The sequence below is a fragment of the Ammospiza nelsoni genome, chromosome 1, assembly GCF_027579445.1.
Source record: "Ammospiza nelsoni isolate bAmmNel1 chromosome 1, bAmmNel1.pri, whole genome shotgun sequence".
NCBI classification, from domain to species: domain Eukaryota; kingdom Metazoa; phylum Chordata; class Aves; order Passeriformes; family Passerellidae; genus Ammospiza; species Ammospiza nelsoni.
In genome coordinates this window covers 25,846,077-25,859,969 of record NC_080633.1, presented here as the reverse complement: position 1 = coordinate 25,859,969, position 13,893 = coordinate 25,846,077, and the positions used below count along the sequence as shown (strand labels likewise).

Below are 13,893 nucleotides of genomic sequence, written 5' to 3'. Positions count from 1 at the left end.
CTTGTTGCTCTGATGTGATGGACAAGAATTTTAGAACATAGCACAGAATTTTCACGGAATCACAGAGGTCAATTCGGTTGGAAAAGACTTCTGGGATCATCGAGTCCAACCTGTGGCCAAACACCACCACTGTGTGCCACGGCCAGGCTTCCCTTGAACCCCTCCATGGAAGGCAGCCCGTGGCACGCCTCATCACTCCTTCTGTGAATGAATCCCTCCTAATGTGCAACCCAAACCTCTCCTGGCAGTTTGAAACACTACACTGAAAAACCAGAAGGGAAAAAACTCCAACACCATGACATGGAGATGAAGGACTGAAGGCTGATACTCCATAGGTTTTGCCTGCATTCAAACCAATAATGAAAGAATGTAGAGAAGAGAGGCGCTCAGCAGCGGCAGCGGCCTGTGCAGTTTGGTCTGACGTTGCAGGGAACGAGCTTGTTCTCCCCACAGCACTGCAGAGAGGAGAGAGGAGAGAGAAGAGAGCAGGAGGAGCAGGAGCAGCTGCCGCGGGGCTCCCTCAGCCCCGGCTCGGGCCGTGCCGGGCCGCAGCGGCGGGCGGGGCCGGCGGAGCCGCGATCCGCAGGGCGCAGGCGCGGCCGGAGCCGGGCCCGGCAGCGGCGCAGGCGCGGCGGCGGCCGCGGGATACCAGCAGGCTCGGGGCGGCGGGCGCGGTGCGGGCCCAGCATGTCGGAGAAGAAGCAGCCGGTGGACCTGGGGCTCCTCGAGGAGGACGACGAGTTTGAGGAGTTCCCGGCTGAAGGTGCCGGGTGGGGGCGGGGCGGGACGGGACGGGACGCCAGGACGCGACAGGCCGCGGCCTGCAGACGGGACGGCCGAGGCCTGGGCCGGCCGGGGCGGGCAGGACAGGACGCGGCGGGCGGGCGGGCGGGAGCGGCGGTGGCACCGGCGGTGGGACTGACCGGCGGTGGGACTGGCAGGGGCACCGGCAGTGGCACCGGCGGTGGGACTGCGGTGCGGTGTGCGCCGGCCCTGCCCGCGGCTCCCCGCGGCCGCTCCGCGGGACAGCGCCGTGCTGCCGCTCCGCAGGGCCCGGCTGAGCGCCGCGGGAGCTCCCCCGGTGCCCCGCGGGTCCCTGCGCAGCCCCCGGCCGGGCAGCGGCTGCAGCGCCGGCAGAGCCGCGATCGCGGTGCCCGTGCCCGGCTCTGTGGCGGTGTCGCGGCGCCGGGCACATCGCGCTGCGAGTGCTGTGTCATTGTGCGAGCGGGCTGGGGACAAGTGCAGAGAAGTTTAGTGCTTTTTGACATTGGAGATGAGAATCGCAAGGCAGAGGAGGGACGAGGGCCGGAAACTGAGCGTAGGGCGGAAAAATATATGAAAATGAAATACTGCGCTCTGTAGTTACTTTTAGTTTCTTTACCTATTGAAGCACAGATATGTATATGCTGGTTTGCTTTCAATAGGTACAGATATACTTAATAAGGAAGTTAAGTTAAATAAAACAACTCAGCGTCCCAGAGATAGTCTTGGAAACATCCCTGTTAGGGCATGTTTATTTTTTATGTCCTTAATTCTGTCTCGAGTTGTGTATCCTGAGAAATTATGTATCACGACGAATGTAACATCAGGATTTTTTTTCTCTAATGTCTTTATTACATATGTTCTTTTCTGTGGTATTACAAGCTTTAGGTGTTCTGAGCCCTTTAGTTCTGCTAAAATTAATGTTGTTGCAGGTACAGATAAAGTTCATGACATAGTTAAAATACTTTGTTTTTCCTAAGTGTTTGTTAAAAAGAAAAAAAATTATCTTATTTAATGTAAATTAAGTATTCACAGTAGGGGAAGTTTCTGCAGCTTCTGGACCTTGGATTGGGCAGAGCCCTGACTTGCTGCTACAGAAGGTGAAATTAGTTTTGCTTGACTCTGGCTGTAATGCTAAAGCAAAGTACTGTGCAGGCTTTCTGGGTGGAACAGAGATTTATTAAAAAGTGACCATCATCAGGCTTCTAGATGTTCTTTCTTGCAGAAAGTAAGAATGTCTAAAAGGGTCCATTTGAATCCTCAAGTGAGGTCATAGTTTTGAGATGTTGAGTGTTCAGACCACTTGGTCTATCTCCAGTATTTAGGAAAGAATTGTGATAACTGGGCTCAAACCCATTCCAAATTGTTTTTCTTTCAAATTAAAACATCACTTTCTAGCAATAGAAGAACTTTGTGTTCTATTACCCAGGTTTTATTCAAAGGAAATTAGATAATGCAAATCTGTGTTAAGAGATGAAAACACGGACTTTTGGGGTTTATGCCAGCCTAAAAATTTACTTAAACAATTTATGAAATCAAGTTATGTATCAAAACCAGACGTGCCCAATTTTTATAGATACTTTGAAGTATAGCATAAGTATACTATAGTAGATGAAAAGACATGTAAATGAGTCACTTAAGAATCTTTTGTACAGTGCATTTCAGAGTATAAAAATGTAAAGTGATAGAGCAGGGGATGAAGAATCCTACAATCCTAAAAATTGGTTTTTGTTTCCCAAGTACAAAATAAAACAATCAGTGATCAGCATATAAAAGTTTTTTGATATTTTCAAGGAGTTCAGTCATGACAAGTTTATAATTTTGGTGTATCTTAGTACTACTTAATGGTAGTAGACTCGTAAGTGATTTTAACACTTTCAATCCAGATAATGCTCTACCTTTTTTACTTTTGTTTAGTCACAGGCATATAATGTAGCAGGGAGTAATAACTGTATTAAACAATTCTGGGGTAATAGTTCCCATATATAGATGCTGCAGAATCTTGTCCTGTGGAGATGAGAATGTGATTTAGGCTTTACTTTCACTCTCCTCCCCACCCCAGCAAGGAAGATGAGATGGGCCTTTCTGACTCCTCTTTACTCAGTGTGATTTAGAGCATCTTTTTGCATCTGCCCTGCTGATCTCCTGTGACTGAAGCTGCTGTTTGTTGTGCTGGATATGAGTTACTGGGAGATTGTTTTTCAAGCTTGTAGTTCTGTCTGAGCTACTTATATGTTTGCAGATAGAAAAGTTTGACTTTGTGTTAATTTTAAGTTGTTGGAGCTTTGTTTTTTCTCTCTTCAAAATCAGTTAATCAGTAAAGTTGTTTCTTTTTTGAAAAAAAGAAGCAGTGGAATATAAATTGGCAAAGGCAAGGCTTATTGCAGGTATTTGTAAAAGATAAGCCCTTCCCTTTGAGCAACTAGCCATACAACTAAATCCAAATAATGCATTTTTTTATACAACACTTTTTCTTCACCTTTTCTTCCCAGTTTTTTTCTTTTGCTCTCACAGCACAATTTCTATGCTCCTTCATCTTTCCCCATTATATAATTTATTTGAGTAGGGAAATTTCATTGTAATGCCTTCCACACGTGTGTCTTTAATCAGTGACAAATGGATTTTCCTGTCCTGGTGAATCTCAAATATTAATTTTGTTGCCTGTCAGTGTTAGAAAAAGGAGGAGAAAATGCAAAGACCAGGCTTCATTCTTAGAAAGTTAGCTGTTCACAGTGAATTAGTTTTTGATGTTTTATCCCACTGACTTTGTCCCCTGCTCCCCCCATACCTCCATCAGTGTTTAATGTTGCTTTAGGCCTTAGTCCTCAGAGCTTTCTGTGCATGGGCAGCAGATGGCTTACTAGAATGAGAGGGGAAGAACAGTGTTATCTCTTTAAATACAGTAATAGACTTTGAGAAATAAAAAATTGTCAAAATTAGGGGGTTTCTTTTTTTAACATTTGAAAAACTGTGTGTCATTCAGTAGGAGTAAACTGAGAAACTAAAAAACAATCGAGTAAGCCAACTTGTCTTTTCATAGTGATTCTGAGCCTTGAATTTTCACTATTTTTCTGAACTAATTTGTTTGATTTTAATTTTTTTCTAATAATGAAGTGTTAAATGTGTGATGAGTAATTTGTCAAGGGTGATGTGCCAGATTACTTTATTGCAGGAAAAATATAAATAAAGTTAGTAAATGGACAAAAAGTGGTTCCCTACAAAGGCAAGACTGCTTCTGCTGTCTTGGGAAGCCAGAAATAGCTGATTGGAGGTATCAAGTGTTGTTTGCAGATGTTTATCTCAATTTGCCTTTGCTTCTGCATCCCAGATAGTTTTTTGTCATTTGTCCATAGATTGACAGCATCTGATTTAAAGGGAACAGAGAATGTGTCTGTGTTTTGGCGAAAGCATCTGATACATATTTACTTTTTTAATCTGAAAAAGGTGTTTAAATACAAATCTGGAAGGATGATGCTACAGTTTATCCATAAGTATGCAAAAAATCTCTTAGGAATGTTTAATCTTGCAAGCCATGATGTGTGCGTAGTGATTTTTTTTCACCAAGTTTCATTTTTGTTGTAATTACAGAAATTTTAAGATGTCTTTTAGATCTGACTCATGAACACTTGAATGTGATCCAGACTTCTGTGTTAAATTTTCCAGAAGTCTGCCTTTCCCTGTGGCTGTGCTAATCGGTCAGTAGCACATGGTACCAAAGCAGTGCAGCATATAGTATTTAGACCTGCTTTTCTGTCTTTAGATTGGACTGGTTTAGATGAAGATGAAGATGCACATGTCTGGGAAGACAACTGGGATGATGACAATGTAGAAGATGATTTTTCCAATCAACTAAGGTAATTTTATTTAAACTTTCTGTTCTAGAAGATGGGTAAAATACTTTAAATTGAGTTGATTAGTTAATATCTGAAAGTTTGAAATCTGCTTACTTTAAAAAATAAAAATCTGAAATGGAAATAAGTGAAAGCACTACTTTTTGCTTTTCTATTTTGAGCCTTTTAGAACCAGACTTAGGGATTACAAGACTCTGAAGTACTGATCAGCATTTCATCTTTTAATAATTCTACTGAAAATGCCTTAGGGCATTGTGGTGACAGAGTTTTGCTCTGTTACGCAAACAATGCAAAGATCATGGAAAGTTGAGATATAGTTAACACTTTGTCAATTTAACACGGGTGGATCCTTTTCTAATGACTTTTCTGTGTGTGTGTGTGAAAGTTCTGAATTGTACTGCCAAGATTAATGGCAGGGCATCCAAGATTATCTCTTTGTGCTATGTGGTGTGCAAAGTATGTTACAGTTTTTATGTCTGTACTTCAAAACAGCACTGCTGTTCTTTGTCCAAATGGGCAATTTTTCTGGAGATTAGTGATCTGTGTTAACATTAAGGTTCTTTCCTATGTGGTGAACATACTGTTTATGAGCAACAACAGCAAAGTAATTGTTAATTACATGCTTTAAAAAAAGTGATAGCAATTTGTGTACCTCTAAACCAGTTGCTTAATCCTCTTTGTCACTTGTAGTTTCAGTAATCCTTTACTGACGCATAATTATAACTTAAATTGTTTCAAGCATTCAGAACAAAGCCAGATTTTATAATTAATCCCTCAGTATGTTGCATGAGGAGCAAACTGTCTGTAATACAGCCTGCTTAAACAGTTCCTGGGTTGATCTCCCTTGTACTCAGGGAAAGCAATTATTTTTGTGTCTTCTGCATAAAAAATTGTTGGCATAGTTATTTCATATATGGTTCAAAGGCAGTTAAATGGTAATATTGGAAAACATGTAATGAAATAGACTTTTAAGAAATAGTACAATTCTTGACAGACACAGTTGATCTAGACAAACTTTGTGTAACTGGCCTTAGTTGCAGCCTGCAGTATTGGGGACTGTATAGTGGTTTGCAGTGTTGCCTGGCTGTTGTGTGTTTCTTCCATCTCTAGAAAGCAAATGCTGCAGTCTTCCACTTTTAAAGTCCTGCTACTAAATGTGCAAACTAACCCAAAATATTTTTAGAGATTTGTACTTCTGTATCTAGATACACATGTGCTAGGATAAAAGGGGATAAAACAGGATGCATCCTGGTTGGTGTGTTCAGAGGCAGGGGAGAAGCCAACTGGTGGCAGGGCAGGAGTGACAACAGTTGTAGTTCCTGACTTGCTGTCCTGGCCACAACTAAGGACAACAAAGCAATCCCTCAGACTTGTTCACTGCAAGGTGTATTGCACCGAGACATAAATAAGTCCAGACTGCACTATTCTAAAAGCAAAAAAAAAAAGCTTACAATTGTTTTGGAAGCACATGCAGTTAAGTAAAATAGAATAGTGAGCTTGCTTTAGTTAAGGAAATACTGGGAATAATGTATAAGATTCTTGAGAATATGTATAATATAATATTTTGGTTATTCTGATGAATTTGGAGATGTTTCAGGTGCATAGGTGCTACTTCACGCCATATGGTGGGTCAGAGGGCAATAACTGATTAAAACAAATATTTGAATTTTTCACTGAGAAGTTACAGTGATTTAAGATAAAAAACTGGAGTTCAAGAATTACAGGGTAAGTAAGGTTAAGGTAATTGGTAGAAATAAAAAAGCAGCATGACATTGCTATTTTAAATGATTGTATGTTGTGTAGTATATGTAATTTAAAAAAAAAACCACACATCTAACGGTATTGTGTATGTGTTTCAATATATCTGTCTTTTCTCTACAGAGCTGAATTAGAAAAACATGGATACAAGATGGAAACGTCGTAGCTTTTGCAGAATATGGAGTGGTTTAACACTGAACTGTGGATAGACTTTATTGAGAAAAGAAGAAAAGATGGAAAATGAGAAGACACACTTAGTTCATTATCTGCTTGGATTTATTATTGTTTTGTATAAAAAATAAAGTTTTTAATCTTAGCCTGGTCATACATTTAGCCTCCACTCACCTGGTACGTTGTATTTTGGTTCTGAATTGTCTTGTGTGGTGGAATCCATGGACCTGCCTGGAATGCCACTAATGGTCTGGCAGTGGCTGATGCTCTTGGCACTGGCTGCTGCCTGGGGGGCTAAACATGTGTAACCAGAATGGAGACTAATGAATGTTGCTGTCACAGGAAATAAAATACTTATGTACTCCAATTAAAATGCAGCACAGATTGAAAGCAGTATTAGGGAGTGATAAAGCTTGTTTTGCCTCAGCATTTTATTTCATAATGACTTGGGGTTTCTTTTTTAGTCATTTCATGAGAGTGCTGGTTTAATAAAACAGAGTTCAAAGTGTTTTCCAACAGCAGAAATCCAAACTCTCCAATCTAGACCTGTCATTTCTCAGGACTGTTAAAGATGAGACTTCTCTGGAGGTGAAAGTTCTGTTCTTGCACTTATTTGAGCCTAGGAATCTCTGCTGAAATTGCCTCCAATTTGCCAGTTACAGCAGTTCATCTGTATCACGTAAACTTGCCTGTGGAGAGCAGAAATCAAACTTCCAACTCATTTTATGGAGGCCAACACAGATTTGCCAGAAAGATATCGCAGTAGTGACTGGATTCAATTACTCTCTGAACTAGAAAACAGAAAGTGGAAATTACCACACCTATTACCACTTCCATGAAACCTCCCCAAAGGACCTGTTAAATCTGGTGTGTGCAAAGACAGAGGGAGATGGCAGCCATGGCTCCTAATTAAATTAGGGAGGGGCATCTATAGTTACATACTCATGGAAATTTGAATGAGCTACTTGCTTTTAAATGGGGACTTGTTACATAAAGTTAGCTTTCGGAATAAATGTATAGTTGTTGGACATGCAGTTATTTAACCTTGTTAACTAAATAACTGAGTATCATATGTTAAAATGACATTGATTAATGCAAAACGTGAGGAAGTTTCCCCAAAATTATTGGGTAGTGCTATTTTAATGGAAGCAAGATTCACTGTGACTTAATGCTTTCTGAAGATAGCTATGTAAAGACTGAGAATTTCATTGCCATCTGAATGGTTCTGCAAAACTGAGTGGTTCTGCAAAACTAAATGTCTCAGATGGTGTTGAATGCTGGCAGTTTGTCCAGCTCTGTGACTTGGGAAAAGAAAGGGAAGGCTTTTCAAGTAGGCTTGCCCTAGTCACTTAAATTGTTCACGTTGAGATATGTGGGTCATGCAGCCCACTTCAATAGAATGCAAGTCCTGAAGTTCATATTTTGACACATAACAAATGTAAAGTCTATGTATTGAGTGGCAAATAGCAATACAAACATCCTCTGGTTAGTGTTGGGAATTTAGAAGAAAAGACTGTTGAGTACAGTCCTGGGATTGCTGGTGTTATTAACTCAACTTCCCAGCAGTACTGGGAAGTTGAGTAACACAACTGACCAAAAGATGACAAAATAATTGTGGAGATGTCTGGTGCAATCTGGATAGGGGCAGCTGCTTTCCATTACAGGATTCTGGAAAGCTGACTAAAGCAGCCTTGTCCCAGTGATTGCAAGCAGCAGGACGAAGCCATGGAGATGGAAAAGCATCTTTGCCTCAAGAAGGCTTTGTTTTTGCTGAGCCTCAGTTATATTAATATCCTTATCTTTCCCTCTTTTTCACAAAAGCAGAATTGGAATGGAAGCCTAGGCTGAGGTAGTGGCTCTGCACTCTCACAGTATCAACCTTAAGCTGCTGGGTTGTGGTATGAAACCCCCAGCTGGAAAACAAGGAGAGCAATCTGCTTTGAAGGTCCGTTTGATGATATGGTCTTATAATGCTGTCTTTGAGACCAACTAGGGACTTTTTGCCCATTTTGGTTCTCTTGACAGCTTTGGTGTTCAGGAAGGATGTTGAGGTGGTTGGCCAGGATGTCTCAGCATAATTCACACTAATGTTCCTGCCATTCACCTTTAAAAGGAACTAATACTCCTGTGTGCTTGTAGACTTGAGGTTTTTAGATTGGCCTTGCTGGGAGAGGTTTCCTTTGGCGGTCGTTCCTGGAGGTGTTGTAATGATCCCTGATAGCTGAGGAATGCATGAAGTGTGGGAGACAAGAATACCTGGGGCTTGTGAGGGAGGACCCACTGAGAGAAGACAAAGATTTCAGAAGGAAGATCTGCAGCCTGTCAGGGTGGGAATGTGTTGAAGAGAGGGAGGTTTGGCAAAGATGTGAGCGGAGGAGAGGTTGGACTTTCTAATTCAGAAAGTAGGACAGCACATGGAGGTGTGTGCGTGGCTTGGCTGGGTGTGGGCTGCTGGGTAGTCTCTGTTCCCTGTTGTAGGAAGGAGATCTAGGTTGATGTTGTCCTGTGTTTGGGGACCTGTCCTCCTCACTAGCCCATCCCTCAGCCAAGCTGTGGAACTCTTGGCCAGTATCCTTATCTGAGCCCTGCCAGGCTATGTGGCACACATCTACAGCTCTCTGCAAGACAAAGGAGGGCATGTTTTGCAGCGTGGGGAGGGCGGATTCGCTGTGACCTAGATGCTGAGGATGTCTCAAGGCAAAGCACTGTTCAGCTAATTTGGAGGAAAGCTCTGGAACATTCCTGATTGCCAATGTTTGGCACTCATGCTTTGCCTTGATCCTTAAGAAACCATACACACCTAAGAAGAAATGCAAAGTCACAGGTAAGCACACAGAATGGTGAGCAGTCCAACGTAAGCTGTTTAGAAGGCCTTCAATTCTACTCTTTTGTTTCAGAATAGCCTTTGCTGTCTCCCCCCTGGTGCCTGCCTACCTCTGCTACCTTGTGCAACAGCACCAGCAGCTTCCCCAGGTATTTGCTGCTGCTGGGTCACAGTGTGTCCTGTTCCCTCCTGCTGCACCCTGCCCACGTGGTGCTCTAGAGAACGAGTAAATGTGGGTCCCCATAACACAGCAGTTGGGCTGGTTTGCAATTGCTCAGTTACTTTTTCCACTGTCCCTGGGAGAGGGAGAAGTGTTTTCCCCTCTTTGAAGTGTACGATTATTTTAAGTGTGAGACTCCAGGACCTCATCTTTCACTGGGTTTGGTAGTATGTAAAATGCTCTGTGCGTTCAAATGTTTCTTTAGCTTCAGTTATTGCTGTGCATATTCAGCACGTCTGCCAATCAGGATTTATGGGGTACCAAGTTAGCCACCCAGAAAAGGAGGCACATGCATTACAGCCTTTGCAGCTTTTGTAAGGAATGAGGCAAGGACTCCACAAATGGCTGCCTTTGCCTGCTAGCTTTTTCTTGAACCTTATTTTTTTCTTATGCTGTTTTTTCTTGAACACTAACAAGGACTAATAAGTCCCCTGAGGGAGGGGGGTACATATAAGAAAATACATGATCATAAAATTAAATACTATGAGAAAACATATGTATGGGAAAAGGAACTTACATTGCTCAGAGTCTCAGTTTCAGCATTTCCTATCTTTTAACTGTCTGACTTTACAGCACTAATAATAATCTTTTATTGCAGGTATGATTTTTTGTTTGCATAATGATACAGCTAAATTTGATTTAATTTCAAGGCATGCAGGGAAATAAGATTGATGCCCAGAAAGTTTTTGTGGTGGAATTTTACTAAAGAATAAATGTTATGTAACATTTCAAACACAGTGAGATCCTTCAAAATGAAGTGTGTGATATAAATGTAAAATATTTGCAAACTATAATTTAGCAACCGTTTTAAAATCACAGTCGGTATTCCAACCTCTTACATGTGGCGGGTGAGATCCTTTGTCAACTGCGAGCTAAGGGCAGCGAATGTGAGATTCATTAAGTAATTATATAGGAACATTAATTTCAAATTAATTTCAACAGTTGTTTTAGACATTAGCAACCAAATTAGGGGACCAAAGGCAAACAGTAATGCAGCTTAATACTTTTAATAAATGAAGGCATTTGAAGTGATTTACATAAATCGGATGATAAGTTCTCCTTTAATGGGCTTCCAAATGCCCCCGCCTCCCCTTCCCGTTCACCTTCGAGCGTTTCCAGGCTGCGTGCGCTCTGCATTTACCCAGCTCTCCTGTTACACCGTGCTTTTCTCAAATCCTTCCTACACTGGCTTTATAATAAGCGGTCAGACTTTCTGGAATGTGTTACCGTGAGCTGGAACCCTTTAAGGCTTCTGAATCCACAGCGCTGGGAGGCATGGGAAGGGAATGGAGCCACTATTGACAAGGCTCCTAGGAAAATAAATGGTGAAGAGCAAAAAAAGCAGATTAGGGTATTGGGGGATGCTTGCCTACAGGCAGGGCAGGAAGATGAAAACCAGCCCATCAGCAAGTGAATGGGTCACATGTAATGGATAATGACCAGCCCTTTTCATCTTTCCTGCAGTGAGCTCAAGGCTCTTAATGAAAAGGAACAGGCACTGGTCTGGATTTACAGTGCACCTGATGGAGGCAAGGCAGCTCGGTGACTCACCCGGGAGGTGAAACCAGCCCTGCCAATGCTCCAGCCACCTCACCTGCCTTGGGTCCCTCCTAAAAGGGCAAAATAAAAGCCCTTCCTTCCCGAGGGAGCTGGTAGTCTGTCAGGTATAAAAGGGCAGCCGGGGAGGGTGGGCGATGGGCTGTTTCCCTTCCTCAGGGTGTTGGTTTGCAGTGTCCAAATGGGATGTGGTGGAACTGTACAATGCAAGCCTCTGACAAAGATTCCTATAACATTAGGAATTGTCCCAGTCACCAGGCTGTTCAGTGATACTGTCCAGCTGGCAGTAATGCTTGAACCCTGTTTTTCAAGGCTTGGGTAACAAACTGATGCTATCAACCACTTCTCCCTCAGGAAAAGTAGTGAGGTGGCTGGGTGGTAACAGCACATCCGGAAAACAAAGGTGCAATGATTCTGTTTGTGCTCAGCTCAGTACTGCTTTCTTACACCAGATACCCAGTTCAGGCCAGAAATGCACAAAGAAATGTGAGCTCTGGAAGAAGAGTTTGATCAATCTTACTGTCAAGTATTCAACATGTTAGTTTTCCTTCGCCCTTCCCAAGCTGCCTGTTGTGCCCACTGTGCAGGTGAGTGTGAGCTGGCAGAGCTGAGACCCAAGCACATTTTCTTTTTGGCTGGCAGTTAGCCATGGAGGAGGATCCCAGAAGAACATGAGGGAAAGAGGAAACCATGGCAGCAAGAGAAAAAAAACCACCTGTTTTCACTGTGAAGGTTAAAATGGGAAAGGGTAAAAATCCCTCCTAAACAGAAAGCAGCGACTGAGAGGGTATGTGAGCACATCACAGGTTGAATCATTGTAAAGGGCAATTCACTCCAAATTATACTTGTGAAATGGCAAGACCTCTAATGTATCATTTCAAGACTATTGCTTCAGTGGTTTTTTAGGGTTGATTATGCTCTCTTTTTTTTTTCTTTTCCTGGGGCATATTAAAATTCCAGAGGGTGCTGTGCAAAACAGACTTTATCCAATAGGTATGACCTTGGTCCTCTAGGTCTCATCTGCAGGGCCCAGCTCCTGAGTGCTCAGTGCTGTAACCAGATGTGGCTTTTCAGAGCCAGGTTCCAGCTGCAGCTGATCCCTGGCACCTCAGACAAGAAATGGGCTGTGCAGAGGTGGCAGCAAATGGATAGTACTGTGGGTTGCCCAGTGGGAGCCTCAACTTCAGCCTAGGAATGTGATCTTCTCCCGGCCTCTGACATGATATTTCATAGATGAAGTATTAGCTGCTAAGAAATTTCAGTAAAATGTGTGCTGGGTTCTGTTCCTTGCTCTGCTATTCTATGATCAATGTCCATGAGCACAATGGTGTTTCACTGCCTGTGAGCATGAGTAAGATTACCATGGTACTGCACATCCCTCCCAGGATGTAATTTCTGGGCATTTCTAGGCTGAAATGCCTCATTAGAGCCTGTCTGCTCCCTTTGTAGGTGCTTGCTGTCTGTACCACAAAGAGGTTCTGGCATGGGGTAAGCCAGCCTTAGAGGAATTACAGCAGTTCAAAAAGTAATCAAGAGTGATAAAACCAATGAGTCGAGATTTGATTGGAACTTGGTGGAGCTGCAGAAACTGCATGACTCATCTTAAAAAGAATATATAGATATATGACATTTTTAAATAGGCTTCTTTATTTTTGCGGTTCCTGTGGAATATTTAGCAATTGCTGTTCTTTTTAAAAATAACTTTGATGTTATACAGATATCCAGGGCTTGCAGGTTGTGTTGTTTATTGAGAAAGCACACCCTTTAGCAGTAGCCTTCTGTCAGAACAGGCATACGTGATGCTTTTACAAGCACAGCATCAAGCGTGGCCTTCCTGCCCTGAAACTGTCAGTGAGACTGAAACAAGGCCCAGGATACTCTGCAGGAGAGAATGGAGTGGATTGTGATGGCCATGGGAAAAGACCACAAATAGTGGATGTTTGGGGCCAGGCAGAAGGAAGTAAAGAGCAGTCTCCTGAGTGAAGAGATTAGGAGGAAGCAAGGGATGCTGGTTGTGCTTTGTGGACAAACCAGACTGGATCCAGGTTGCATCTGAGTTGAAAAGGCTGATGTGAAATGAGCTCTCTTCCTAACCTGAAGAACAGCACACCTGAAAGGTATGGGAATAGGAAACTTGGTTTGTTTCATCTAGGAGACAGTTGAATGGTGATTTAATGGCAGCTCTCAAGCTCCTGTAAGAAGAAAATTGTCCCATAAGGAGATGGGTTTTTTATCTCACTATAAGTGTAGAGCAAGGCTGAGAAACTGGAGGCTCAATTTAGACAAATCTATGTTGTATGTTTTTGCAGCAGGTTTAGTGGTCTGCCCACCATGGAACTGGTAATCAAGATTCTTCTTGATGCTTTGTGATGGCTGAGAGAGAGATGGTAGAGATGCAATACAGGAATGGCAGGATGGAAATACGAATATGTTAAAGGGGATAAGCACAGATAAGTGTTTCAGTCTTTCCTCACCACAGTTTCCCTGTTTTCCTTCTGCTCAGCACTGCAGTGAGTTTTGCTGTGTGTTAATGGTGTGTGCCATGAGTTCATGAGTTGTGCCATCTCTAACTCTTCCATGACAGAAGGCCCTAAATCAGGCAGTTTGCCTCCCAGGTCTTTGTCTCATCCTGGTTTTGCTTCCTTGGTGTCCCAGGGTGTTTGTCAATTTCCCACTGATGTGGGATCAGAACCTGGAGACTCAGAACACGGGGCAAAAGTGATCTTGCAGCCGTGGCCCAAGGAATCACC

At 42.8% G+C, this 13,893-nt stretch overlaps 1 long non-coding RNA gene across 1 annotated transcript; it reads left to right on the top strand.

The window, feature by feature from the left end:
- Positions 1-598: 598 nt before the first annotated feature.
- LOC132082710 (uncharacterized) lies at positions 599-6,687 on the top strand. The gene is made up of 3 exons (XR_009419839.1): positions 599-763; positions 4,523-4,616; positions 6,495-6,687. It is a non-coding gene; the product is annotated as an uncharacterized LOC132082710 (long non-coding RNA).
- Positions 6,688-13,893: the final 7,206 nt, after the last annotated feature.